Below are 13,472 nucleotides of genomic sequence, written 5' to 3'. Positions count from 1 at the left end.
TGTGCATCCACATTAAAGTGCATCTTTGATTCATTTGTATCTGCCTACTTTGCAGGAATACAGTTTGGAGATAAATATCATCACAAACAGTGTCTCATGGAGGAAAGAAAGTGAGGCCATACTTAATGCTCAGGTTTAAAAAAAGAAAAAAGAAAGAAAAAAGATTTAGTTCAGTGTATTACTTCTACAGTTAAAATCATATCAAAAACCTAACCACGAAGGAACAAGGATACAATTGTACAGGGTGAGTTTGGACAGGGATAAATAACATTATGAATAATTACCACCACCACCTTAGCCTTTTAAAATGTTAATCTGTTTACATTATCTGCCCCAGATTAAATGTAAGAGTTTTGATCATGTAATAATGCCTTTTTAACAGAAAAATATTTACAGGAAAATTCAAAATGTCATTTTCAGGCTCCCCCACCCCCCCTGTCGTTACTGGAAACCCAAGCCTGTTATTTAAAATCGTTCACGGTCTCTCCAATAATTGTATAGAAGTAGGCATTATGCTATATTATTAAAGCTGTAATTTCCTGCTGAATCTGGCTGGATGTTTCTTTTTATCACTTGGCAATTTCTATCTAGTTATGGCATAATTAAGTTTCCTGACCCTTGCTCACTCTCTTAACAGGACGCTTAGAAATATACCAGAATTGCAGATCTTCAACCTGATGTCCCCACATAGTAATGGAATAAAATTATTAATCCAGTAATTGTACAGAACACATTACTTTGCATTGAATGTTCCTATTTTTCATTTTCTGTTGGTGACAATCAGCCAGAGGTACAAATCATTTCTGCAGGGAGCAGAACCTGCCTGGGGAGGTGGAAGGGGGGAGAGATTCTCTCATTCACTCTTCTGTAGCTACCTGTACAGCTGTGGTTTTTCAGAGTCTAACACAGTACTCGGCTCAGGTGAACAAAACAAAGTTAATAAATGGAAGGAGGAACAAGATACGTCTCTCGGCGGCGGCTTCCTAGGCATCAATAGCAGAGTCTTGCCCCCCCAAAATGATAAATTCCCCCACATCCAACTGCATGTCTGGAAATGAGTCTCAGTTAGCTGTTTTTCAATTCGCCCAAATTATTAGTATTATGCTTCTGCACAGCACAATTGTGGAAATGGATGGCGCTAGCAACCAAATGAGGCAGACGTGCATTTCTTTGGGGTCACTTCTTTGCCATGTGAACCTTGCAAGCCGAAGACTGCGCGGTGCTGGATTAACTATGTAAATATCTGCATGGGCATTTGACGCAAGGAATGTGTTCAGCAGAAGGGGACAATGGGGAGGCGAAGGAAGGAACACACTTACCTGATGCAAATTCTCAGGGAGGGTAAAATTCTATTTTATATTTTTACAGTAGGATATTTTTTTTAAAAAAATTTGTAAGCAAATAGAAATGCTTTTAGTTATTTTGTGGGGAGGGGCTTGGATTCCACTTCCGTAAACAGACAATAGCAGTTAGCATGGCCACCTGACCTCCAGTTGGTTGCTTCTGATTATTAGGAAGCAGAGGGGGAGGGGAGGCAGCCGTGAGGTCAGTGCAGGAAAAGCACACAGGTGGAGCCAATTTTGCAGCCCTGTTTGGAGGTTTGCAAGTGCGGGGGGGGGGGGGACTAATAACTGTCCAATGATATCTGAGAATGCTCAGGAGTCATGGAATGCTAACTGACTGCTGGGGAGAGACAGAGACAGGGGCAGTGATCAGAGTCATAGCTAGGTGATCTTGCACTCCTGGCAGAACCGACCAGATTGCACTCCCTAGCTGGTCCTGTATATCTGAAGGAGCGTCTCTACCCCCATCGTTCTACCCGGACACTGAGGTCCAGGACCGAGGGCCTTCTGGCGGTTCCCTCACTGCGAGAAGCCAAGTTACAGGGAACCAGGCAGAGGGCCTTCTTGGTAGTGGCGCCCTCCCTGTGGAACGCCCTCCCACCAGTTGTCAAAGAAAACAACTACCAGACTTTTAGTAGACATCTGAAGGCAGCCCTGTTTAGGGAAGCTTTTAATGTTTGATGTATTACAGTATTTTAATATATATATTTTTAAAGCCACCCAGAGTGGCTGGGTATAAATAATAAATTATTATTATTATTATTATTATTGACAAAATAGTTCTTTCCGCCTCTCCTCCAATAACCCCCTTCCACCCATTCAATTCCTCACACACTTCAATTCCTCGCACATTAATTGATAATTTTATTTATAGACATATATATGGACATACTTTTTAGCCAATTTTGCGCCACCGCCTGGCGGGGGCCTTCCTCACCACCCCCTAACTATGGCCCTGGCAGTGATATTTTGTTGCCGTGGCATGTGGGAAAATTTTCCATAGGGGAACTGTTATAATAATAATTATAATAATAATTTATTATTTGTACCCCACCCATCTGGCTGGGCTTCCTCAGCCACTCTGGGCGGCTTCCAACAAAGTTTAAAAATGCATTAAAATGTCACACATTAAAAACTTCCCTGAACAGGGCTGCCTTCAGATGTCTTCTAAATGTCAGGTAGTTGTTTATCTCTTTGACATCTGGTGGGAGGGCGTTCCACAGGGCGGGTGCCACTACTGAGAAGGCCCTCTGCCTGGTTCCCTGTAGCTTTGCTTCTCGCAGTGAGGGAACCACTAGAAGGCCCTCGGCGTTGGACCTCAGTGTCTGGGCAGAATGATGGGGGTGGAGACGCTCCTTTGGATATACTGGACCGAGGCTATTTAGGGCTTTAAAGATCAACACCAACACTTTGAATTGTGCTCGGAAACGTACTGGGAGCCAATGTAGGTCTTTCAGGACCAGTGTTACATGGTCTCGGCAGCTTCCCCCAGTCACCAGTCTAGCTGCCGCATTCTGGATTAGTTGTAGTTAGAGCTGTATGTAGAATTGGGGTCCCCAAGAGTCATCTAGTCCAACCACCTGCAAGGCAGGAATCTCCACTTGAGCATCCCTGGCAGATGCCTAAAAACCTTCAATGAAGTAGAGTCCACAGCCTCCCAAGGAAGCCTATTCCCCGGCTGGTCAATTTGTCAGTTCCTAGCAGCTTGCATAAAGAAAAAAAGTTTGGCTTTGCTTTGTTTTTTGAAAAAAGACAGCCCCAGGTGGAAAGGTGGATCCCCCCCCCATAAAAACATTTTTAACACACACAGCTAGGGGGCGGGGGCGGTGCTCACTGGGTGCCACTCACCAGGGGGTGGCACTTACTGTGGGGCCTGCTGTGCGCCCAAGCCATGTGTGTCTCCTGAGAGTAATGCAGTAGTCAGGCACCACGCCACCCAGCTGAATCCTGACAAGACAGAAGTACTGTTTTGGGGGGATAGGGGATGGGCAGGTGTGGGGGACTCCCTGGTCCTGAATGGGGTAATTGTGCCCCTGAAGGAGCAGGTGTGCAGCCCGGGAGTCATTTTGGACTCTCATCTGTCCATGGAACTGCAGGTTAATTCTGCGTCCAGGGTAGCTGTGTACCAGCTCCATCTGGTAGGCCGGCTAAGACCCTACCTGCCGGTGCACTGTCTTACCAGAGTGGTACAAGTTTGGTTATCTCCCGCTTGGACTACTGCAATGTGCTCTACTTGGAGCTACCTTTGAAGGTGACTGCAACTATTCCCCGTCAGGTGTTGAGGAAATAAACAACTACCTGACTTTTAGAAGAGGGGAGGAGGAAACGAATCTAGGACCACAATGAATTGATTGATTGATTGATTGATTGATTGATTGATTATCTTGCTCCTCCTCCCAAAGCATCCAAGGGGCGCAAACAAGTGATAAAACAATAAAAAGATGTTAAAAACAATACCAAAACTAATACAGATGCAGATAGGGAAAGCTCCCTGCTTAAAAGGCTTGTAGAAAGGGAAAGTTCTTTAATAAGTGCCAGAAAGATGGCAGAGATGGCACCTATTATATTTCTCAATTAGAAGGCACTTTTAAAGTGCTCAAGCAGTTTTATGGTTATTGTTTTTAAACCAGAGTAAGATTATTACTCCCATGCTGCAGAAGGGGATTTCATATAAGCTCACTTTATCACTTTATGCACAGTACTTAGCAACTCAGGTAGTTCACACGTTTATCTGCAGATGAGATATCAAGTGCTACTGAACCTGAATGTGTGAAGCAGCTCAGTAATCTAGCAGGTGGATTACACTATCCCATATCACACTGGTGACTCGCTTTCCCCCTTCTTCAAAAGAGAGGGTGGGTAGAAGATAGATAGTTGAGAGTGATCATCTGACTTGACACATCAGCATTAGCTTGCACTGGTCTAAGTAGGCAGAAATGCCCTTGAGCCGTTGGGCTGTGCTTATGGTTAACAATCTCGTAAAATGTAAATTTAAAGGGGAAACAGCAAGGCAAAAAATCAACATCTTCATTCAGGCGCTATCTATTTAGGACTAAAGCAGCATAATGTGTCCAGTGTTTACATCTCATTTCAGAAAAGAGCAAATAAATTGTGTTATGGGTGTACTGTGCTACAGTTAATGTCTCAAATCCCATTGCTTTCAAATGCTTTGATATATTCCCCCCCCCCACTTTCCTGTCTTGCCCTATAATCATGCCTTTTGGTCTTGCAGAAGAGTAAATCGGTAAAAGCAGAGTGTGGTGGTTGCACAGTATTTCCAGGCTGGCAGGTTTATAAACTAATCCACGTTCTTCCCTTTCAGCATCTATATGAGGGGAACGTGTGTAATTTTCACTTCTCGGGTAAATGCAACTGTTCAAATAATGAAAAAATACTGTTTTAAAGTGCCATTAGACAATAGGCCTTTCCCCCTATCAAAAACAATACTATAGCAGTCGGCTGGATTGTGTGTGTGTGTGTGTGTGTATGTATGTGTACACACACACACACACACACACACACACACAGTATACATATAGGCTACAAAATAGCTCTGATTTTATTTCCATTGAATCAGTCGCGGTGGAAAAAGGTAATCGTCGTAATCACAGCAAAGATTTCTCTCTATTTGTCTAGGCACTTAGGCAGGCTGCATCACCTAAGTCTCTGAGCAACTAGAGCAGGATTGCTCAGGTGTAGTTTTGATACAGACATGCAAACCTCATTCCTTAATTTGTTTTGCATAGGATTGGTTGATGCTCTTGAGATAATCTCACTCAGGACTGTGACTTTTTTCTCCTTGCCAGTAATGAACTTTTTCCAAAACTGCACACTTTAATAGCTGAGGTTCTATAGGGCAACTATCAAATAAGGAAACTGAACATTTCCAAATTATGTTATAGCCTTAGCCATCTTTAAAAAAAAAAAGTTTTCAAGGAATTGTGTTGGTAAATAAGATGCAAGCTTGCCAAGACAACCTTTAGAAACATATGTTGTGAAAATAAAGAATTATATATTAGAATCGCCAAGTTTTCAACTATCCTCTGCTTCACTGCTTTTAAATTTGAGGTGCAGATAGCAGATAATAATGATAAATATCTATGTAGCTAAAAGCTTCATCAACTGCTTTCTGCAGATGAAGCTGATGTTAAAGGCACAACAGCAGGGCAGGTTTTTTCAACTCAGTTGGCAACCCTGTTATATAATGAAGATAGATATAGATAGATAGGTGATAGATAGAGAGATAGATACACCCCCCACACACCTCTACGGTAGATATGAATCTGCACATGTGTATCTAAAGCGAGTCAAGGTTGAGAAGCCACCTTGAGTCCTGTCAGGGAAAAAGGTGGGATATATTATTATTATTATTATTATTATTATTATTATTATTATTATTATTAGAAGCAGCAGTAGTGGCAGCAGCATTTAAATTTATATACTGCCCTTCATCCAAAGATCTCAGGAAATCACCCCCTCTCATAAGAGAAATAAATAAACCAGTTAGATGTTAGCATCTCAGGTTGAACTGAACATCAATCTACAAAGTGTTTGAAGATAATACTTGTTTTTGTTCTTATGGACACTCTGTTGCCATTGCACATTGGACACATACCTGGATAACACAGAATTTAGAGTCCTTTAGTGGTATGGTATGGTAACAGCGCAATTCTATGCACGACTTAGAAGTAAGGCCCATTGTATTCAGTTGGGTTTACTTTCAGGAGGGAAGGGATGAGGGAATATGATTCAGTTCGCATTTAAATGTGAGTCTTCTTAATTCACATTTTGCAAGACAACGTGTATGCCAAAATACACCCAGTCACATTTCTCTGAATTTTGCAGTGCAGTTCTCCAGCCAAGTAATTGGGACAAAAATTCGCAAAGGGTCCATACAAATGCATATATTCGTTGAAAATGACATAAAAATGCACTATATTAGGGGGGAACTGTGTTGTAAAAAAAGTATCTATTAGGTAAAATAGCATGCAAATATGTGTTTATTGGGGGAAAATTCGCACAAAAATGCAGAGGAATATTCATGAGGTTTTGTTTGTTTGTTTGAAGGCAAAAATAAATGGGGAACTGAATTTGATTTTGGAAAATAAGAGAGATAAGTCAAAATTGCCAGGTTTACCCATCCCTACTCTCAGGAAAGTGTGCACCGGATTATAGCCTAACAAAGCAATCCTGTGCATGTCAGATAATAACAATGATAATAATAACAATGATAATCGTAATCGTAATCGTAATAATAATAATAATAATAATAATAATAAAGCTCTGTCCCACATAATCAGTCACAAGATGTGGTGCATGCACACCATTTGAATGGCAATGCCCATCAACTTTGAGGGGCCCCAGTCCCCTCAAATATTTTATTGGGGGGGGGGAGATGAACCACACCCCTAGGAGTTGGCGTCTCTACCACAGTGTCAGATTCAGAAAGGCCTAAGTCCAGAATAAATTGTGATACCTACAACTCCATTTACATTTAGTTGCTGAAACTTCATTCTGTCTTACTGGATATCAAAAACTTTTTTTTTTAAGAAACCTGCTGATTAATACTTTAATTCTTGTTTCACACAATAAGGATGAAATCACAATATGGAATCAAGCGTCTTTCATATAACCTCTGACTCAGCTAAGTAGTAAATAGTTACATCCACCGATGTGGGTGTCATGGAAGAACGATCGCTTAACTTCCCATTGTTTCATTAATAAAAATGATCTCAGAAGCAGAAGGCAATATTAACTATTTCCTCTTTTCTCCTCCTCCTTTATCTAGGATGCTGAAAGACACTGCTAAAATAGATCTATTTTCTTTTCATTCTACAGAATAATGCATGAATGATTATAACATATGCTCTATCTCTAGTTTTTCAACCAGTGGAAAAGTGCCTGACACAGTAATCACAACTTGTTGGGTTTTCAATCTGATGCTGTCCTATTTTATCATGGTAGTTAAATGTCCGTTCTTGTACAGCGTGATAAATGTTATGGCCATTTAACAGTAGCGGAAAAAAGAGAGAGACATGTTAAACCAAATATTGCTTCAGATTGTGTCTTTTATTCTTCTTTATCATCATATCTTAATTTATAGTATAATCATCATTATCACAACTGTCAGCCTCATTTAACCTTCCCTGATCTCCCATGATTCTTTGCTGTCAGGTCTGATTGCCTGCCTTCTGCTGACTGACTGATAATGGTTGACTGATTAGCCCTCCCCAAGTAGAAGACAATGATATATAGAACAGTGCAGCTTGCTCTATATATTAATGAGGAGCTGGCAAAGCTTTGATAAGGCTCTGGAATAATCCATCAGTGAGAGAAGGAGCTTGTAAAAAAACGGGTGGAACATTTCAGGGGAGAGACACCTGGGAAGGATGTAATGACCCAGCAACTAAATACCTCTCAGCTGCCTTGCCTCTGTTGTAATTAACATCAGATAGCTTCCATATGGATAACAGTAAGGAGTTTTATCAGTCCCCAAAATCCAGTTTACATTCTCTCAATTTTGCACCTAGGGCTTTCGGCCTTTACAACATATTTAGCAAGCAAAGCAATTAATAGCTCATTTTCCTTGGCATTAGACACTGTTTATCTTTTGAACTACCTCTTATCATAGGCCGTTACCTATGAAAGGCAGAAGTCATTGGCTTTTTGTGTGTGTGGGCTCTAGTTGTTACACTTACGCAGCAGAGGCCTGTTCACCATTAGATTCAAAGCTTCTGATGGCTACTTGAGTTTGAATGCGCTGTTATTACAGGTATTATATGAAATTGCTTGTGTTATGTGAAGGGGATTATAGAGGTTCTGGATCAATAACTTCAGTGGATGTTGGGAGTGATTACAGTACTCTGTCAATTTTTCCCATTTGGCTGTCAGTACTGATTTACAACACTCCACCTCTTTTATTCACATCAAATCATTCATTTCATTGGCAAATTCTATATATCTCAATTTACTTTAAGTAGCTGATTTGTGTAAAAATAAAATTACGTCCTCTCCTCTTGTTGTAACATATAGGTACAAGTAATAAAAATAAGTACAAACGTATCGGGAAATATTTAGGCTTTTTATATAGGGGGCAGTATTCTGTTTTGTATTGACATCACCAAGGGAGGCGGGTGGGGAATATATACAGTTGGAGCACCTTCCTGCCAACTGCCATTTCTTTGCAACTACTGTAGTTAGCAGCTGAAATTCAAAGCTACTTTACAGAAATACAACCGAAATGACTGAAAACAGGCTGGCCCCTCTTTCCTCTCAGTGAAAACAAAAGGTCTAAGCGTACAGTGGTTTAGGAAGGTGATGGAGGTTTTGAAGCCCACCCAAAACACACCCCCAGATGACCAATGAACTTTCTTGAATCATAGAATTGGAAGGGATACCAAGGGTTGTCTAGTCTAACCCCCTGCAATGCAGGAATCTCAACTAAAGCATCCATGGCAGATGGCGTCTCAACCACTGCTTAAAAACCTCCAAGGAAGGAGAGTCCACAACCTCCCAAGGGAGTCCGTTTGTTCCACTGTCAAACAGCTCCTGCTGTCAGAAAGTTATTCCTGATGTTTAGTCGGAATCTCCTTTCTTGTAACTTGAACAATATGAGATGGGGCACAGGGGGCATCTGGGAAAGGAGGTAATTGTCCCCAATCTCTAACAGGGGGTTTCTCAGCATCCTCACTAAGCTATATTTCCAAAGATTCCTTGGTAAAGGGCGTGGCAAACTAGTAGAAGTTTGTGCCGCAGTTCAGCTGCCCTATATTTCCAGGAACTTTTCAAGGAAAGATACAGCAACAAAATAAAGGAAGAATGCATGTTAATGGATGGGACGATGACAATAAAGCAAACAATTGACTTCATGAAATTTTGCATAGAGGGCCTAAGGCGTAAAGTGCAAGTAACACGCTATAATATACAGGCTATATTATACTTTTCCACTTCCTTTCCTAGCCTTCCTCAATAATTTCATGTTATGAATCCGAAAAACAAAGCAAACCAATTCCACCCAGTTAATCCAAATTATTTATAGTCTAAAATGACATCTGCATTTCCTCTCTAAAAAATGATAGCATATATAACTTGCTATTAATAACAAATACAATATTTTCAGTGTGAAGAGGGGAAAGTCTCTTCTGTTTTCTATAGCTCAAGACATATTAATAAACATACAGTAAGACTTGATATAATACAAACACACTGTTGTTACAGATGCTGCTGTATTCAAATAAAGGAATTCAGAGAAAGAAAAATAATAGCCTGTGTTTATTGTCTGTTTGGCATAAAATGCCCTTTGCATTAAAATATACAGATTAATCCAGTGGGTCTATTGCTTTCCATTCATGCCTGTATATTTTAGGATATCATTTGCAGAATTTATAAATACAAGAAAATATAGTGAACAGTGTTTAAAACACAATAAGTAAACACCTCTGCAGACCAGGCATATTTTTTTTTGAATAGGCACACATTATTTCATACAGTATGTTTTTTTACTATTCATTTAGTAATCAGCTAATTCCTCTTATCCGATCAATCAATGGTACCTAGAAAGAAATGTTCTCCGAGTAGGATTTATCCTAGCCGTTCAGCTAGTTGCAACAAAAGATAAAGAGAGATTGTGCTTTAGAGGTGAGTTTGTGGATAAATGTTCTGAGCAAAGGCAAGATAGATCTGCGTTATTTTGTGGGACTGTCTTTGGACCTGTAGTAAAATCTCAGAAGCCTAGAAAACCAAAGATGAATGGGAGAAGGCAGGCTATGACAGTGACAAAAAGTAAGGCTGGTGGTAGAGAGTGGGTCATGTTAACTAGCAGCAAAGAGAGCCAATGTGGTGCCCTCCATATGTTTTTGGACTACGACTCCCATCAGCCCCAACCTGTAAAAGCCAACGGTCATGAATGATGGGAACTGTAGTACAACATCTGGAATACTGGCTACCCTTGTTGGTGCAGAGGAAGTGAGAATAGGGCTACCAAGAAATATGTAGATGGTGTTATTATATAGGGAGTGTAATCTCAACTTTTTGGCAAAACTTAGAACCTTGGTAATCTTCCTCCTTGCAGCAGCTCACATGGAGGCTCATACTTACAAGTCCCCTGAAAGTTACTACTACTTTTTAAAAACTTACTTCTGAGTAAATGTGAGCAGAATTAGACTGTGTCTACACCCCAAGAAAATTTACTTGGACAAATGACCCACTGATACCAGTGGGATCCACTTCCAGGAATATAGTTAGAATTGGCTTATAAAAATGATAAGCATAAAGGAAACCTGAAGGATGCATGATGCTATCTTTCAAAAACATGAATGCTGCTAGAAGTTGGTCCTGGTCTTCAGTAAACATTGAGAACAAGGGGTTCTAAACTAGCTGCACTGGAGAGGATTCCAGTTCAATATTAGTGAAGAGTGTGAATCACATTTACAAGAAGAATTTCAGGGTCTCGATAATTTAATTTAACCCTGTATATGCAGCAAGGTTGACTAGATACTGGGGAGTGGAAAACCTTCTGCTTCTGAAATCTGATGTGTGTAACATTCTCTTGGCATAAAAAAAATAAGAGGAAAATGAAAGTGATTCATAATGATAGCATTTAGCCAAAGTGAAACTGATTTGCTCAAATCGTTTTGACTATTCGGTGTTAGGGATGGATGAATCGTGTCAATTCCGGCTTTTCCGGGTTTATCACCTTCTTTAGATTTCTGCAGCGATTTGCGATTTTTTTCTTTCAAAAATCCTCATGAAGATTCGCCAGCATTTGAATATGAATTTCTCGTAATAAACACATTTATGTAAGCAGTTTTGAGTAATGCACACATTTTCACAACCATTTCCCCTTAATACGATACATGTCTCTGTTATTTTCACTAATATATACATTTTTATGCACACTTTCCTGTATCATCATCATAATCACCATCATCACCAATGTACTTATTAACTGCCCTTCACCTTAATGTCCTGTATACATTCTTGTACACATTGGTTGGCTAAATTGCATTAAAAAATTTGTTTGGTTTGCATATGGTTCACAAATTAGATAATTGCTCATTAAAATGGGAAAAAAAACATTTCTTCCCCATCCTTATCCAATGTTTGTGGGGGGGGGGGCAGCAGAAACAACAACAACAACACTGTCACTATACAAAAACATCCCTGAACCTGCACTGGATATCAGACATAACACCATCCATGCAAAATAAATACATAACTGAAACAGTGGTAAGAATCTGCACTAAGAGGATGGGCAATTGGAACTCTCAGGTCACGCTAAACCAGGCATCCCCAAACTCGGTCCTCCAGATGTTTTGGGACTACAACTCCCATCATCCCTAGCTAACAGGACCAGTGGTCAGGGATGATGGGAACTGTAGTCCCAAAACATCTTGAGGGTCAATTTTGGGGATGCCTGCACTAAGCAGTGGAAAGGGAGCCCAAGGGATTACAGTGGTGAGGACCCCCTGCCCCCCAATGAGTGATGTAGTCATTTGCCGGACTGCCAAGGTAAATGGCAGGTTTTCCTTGCTCTGACAAGTGAATGAGGTTACAGTGAGGCTTTCAAGTTGTACTTCAAGACGTACCACTACACCACTGGTCATCCAGAGCAGGCAATCAGTTTGTCAGAAAGCATTTATAGTCACTGCTGGCAGCCTGCTGACTGTATTTGTAGACCCCCCCCCCACGCCCCAAAGCTTGTCACAGTGCCTAAGTAAGACCAAAATCATCTGACAATTCAGTAGACACAGCCAAGCTGGCATCTGGTGCTTGTGTGTATCACACAAGCAGTGAAAATGCCCCACAAGAATCTGAATATCCTATGTGATGAAATGTTTGAGAAGCTATGGGTACATGTGAACTTATATCCATAGTTTGCAAAAAACAACAACACCAAAAACCCTAAAACACTTGTTTTTCTTTTTTTACTGCACGCAAGACAAAACTTTAGACATCGCTCCCTCTTGTCTACCAGACTGGCAACTTCCACGTAACACATTAGCGCACACATGTTTGACTAACTTAAGGAATGGTAGCATTAATAAGTGATAGCGTATCTACAGCTTAGCATGAATACTTGCCTCTAAGAGTTTGTTTAATTAAATGGCTCACCACTGTCAAACCATACGTACATTTGATCTCTTAGATAAATATTTCCACATTATATTTGCAGGAGCCCATTCACTTAGTTATATAAAGATGAAGTGAGCAGAGTATTTGGTACCACCTCTTCCTTCTGATCCTTCTGTGAAAGCCTTAAACTTTTGACCTTTGATCTACATTTTCCCATTGTCATCTCATGTCTCCTTTTCTGTCCCCCCACTATTAATTTTAGATTATTTTAAACTATTAATTAATTGATTAAATTTATATCCTGCCCCTCGTTGCATGTGATACTAGGGTGGGTCAAAACAATTAAAAGCACAGTGTACAATGGAAGCCAAATAGAATACTTTTTAAAATAAAATGATCCTTCTCCTATTAAATATATTAGTCAGAATAGCCTATAACTCGGAGCACAAAGAAGTATCTCTTAGGCATATTAATGGCAAACTCAGAACGCTTGGCAGAAGAGAAGAATCTTCAGCTGGAACTGAAAAAATAACCCAGATTGGTGTCAGTAAAAGTTCATGGAGGGAATGCTCCATAGCTTGGGTGCTCTTGTGTAGAAAGCCTTCTGGTGAGCCACAGTTCTCATAACTTCATGCAACAATAGCACTGCCATGAGGCCAAACAAGCATCCCCAGAGCTACTTGCTGAAACCACCACTACAAAAAGACTATGTCTCTAACTCTCAACCTGCAGGTTGGTCCAGGACAACACCATGATTGATGGAATCAATAGCCACAGGAGAACTAACAGGGATGCATTCACCCTGTCTATATCCCAGTACAGAACTTCCATTAAGACAACCAAAGCTATTTCAGTGGTGAAACCATATTGAAATGGGCCGAAATATTTCATTTTCTCCAAGCATGCCTGTAATTGAATAACCACCACCATGTCAAGCACCTTGTTGAAGAGGGGGATATTTGTGACTGGGCAAGAGCTATTACAGTCTTGTTGGTCCTGGGAGGGACCGGGGGGTGGGGATGGTTTCCCAATGCCTGGCTCTCCTATCAGAATCTC

At 40.6% G+C, this 13,472-nt stretch overlaps 1 long non-coding RNA gene across 5 annotated transcripts in view; it reads left to right on the top strand.

Moving 5' to 3' along the window:
• The window catches only part of LOC310842998, a 346,703-nt gene that overhangs the window by 320,045 nt on the left and 13,186 nt on the right, over positions 1-13,472 (top strand). The gene's annotated exons all lie outside the window — the stretch shown is intronic.

The sequence above is a fragment of the Podarcis gaigeae genome (genome assembly GCF_964106915.1).
Source record: "Podarcis gaigeae genome assembly, chromosome: 4".
Classification (NCBI taxonomy): Eukaryota; Metazoa; Chordata; class Lepidosauria; order Squamata; family Lacertidae; genus Podarcis; species Podarcis gaigeae.
Note: the sequence above shows the minus strand (reverse complement) of the source record. Positions and strands in the feature narration are given on the sequence as shown.